Source organism: Carlito syrichta, unplaced genomic scaffold (genome assembly GCF_000164805.1).
Source record: "Carlito syrichta isolate Samal-C Ts95f unplaced genomic scaffold, Tarsius_syrichta-2.0.1 Scaffold119696, whole genome shotgun sequence".
In the NCBI taxonomy this organism is placed as follows: domain Eukaryota; kingdom Metazoa; phylum Chordata; class Mammalia; order Primates; family Tarsiidae; genus Carlito; species Carlito syrichta.
The window spans coordinates 1-936 of NW_007063792.1; the positions used below are offsets into that span (position 1 = coordinate 1).

At 45.9% G+C, this 936-nt stretch overlaps 1 pseudogene; it reads left to right on the forward strand.

The window, feature by feature from the left end:
- The first annotated feature begins 8 nt into the window (after nucleotides 1-8).
- On the forward strand, nucleotides 9-929 carry LOC103249328 (annotated as a pseudogene).
- Nucleotides 930-936: the final 7 nt, after the last annotated feature.

The window sequence follows — 936 nt, forward strand, 5'->3', positions numbered from 1 at the left end:
CGGTGTTCAGACTTCCTTACGAACACAAAGATAAAAATGCACTTTTAGATTGGAATACCAATGCTGCTTCTTTGACTGGAGAAGAACTTCAAGTAGATTTCCTGGATCATATTCCCCTCACAACACACAATTTTGCTCAAAAGACATTCCTGAAGCTTGTCTTCTGTGGCATTTGTCAGAAATTCCTGCTCAACGTATTTCAATGTCAGACTTGTGGCCACAAATTTCATGAGCACTGTAGCACCAAAGTACCTACTATGTGGGTGGACTGGAGTAATATCAGACAACTCTTATTGTTTCCCAAATCCACTATTGGTGATAGTGGGGTCCCAGCACTCCCTTCTTTGACAATGAGTCATATGCGAGAGTCTGTTTCCTGGATACTTGTTAGTTCCCAGCACAGATATTCTACACCTCACGCCTTCACATTCTACACCTCCAGCCCCTCCTCTGAAGGTTCCCTTTCCCAGAGGCAGAGGTCTATGTCCACACCTAATGTCCACATGGTCATCCTATCTGTGGACAGCAGGATGATTGAGGGTGCAATTGGAAGTCACAGAGAATCTGCCTCACCTTCAGCCCTGTCCAGCAGCCCCAACCATCTGAGCTCAATGGCTTGGTCACAGTCCAAAACCCCTGTGACAGCACAAAGAGAGTGGGCACCAGGATCCAGGACCCAGGAGAAAAAGAAAATTAGGTCTCATGGACAAAGAGATTCAAACTATTACTGGAAAATAGAAGCTAGTGAATTGATGCTCTCCACTCAGATTGGGTCAGTCTTCTTTGGAACTGTTTATAAGGGAAAGTGACATGGAGATGTTGCTGCGAAGATCCTAAAGTTTGTCGACCCAACCCCAGAGCAGTTCCAGGCCTTCAGCTATGAGGTGGTTATCCTGTGCAAAACACGGCACATGAACATTCTCCTCTTCGTGGGGG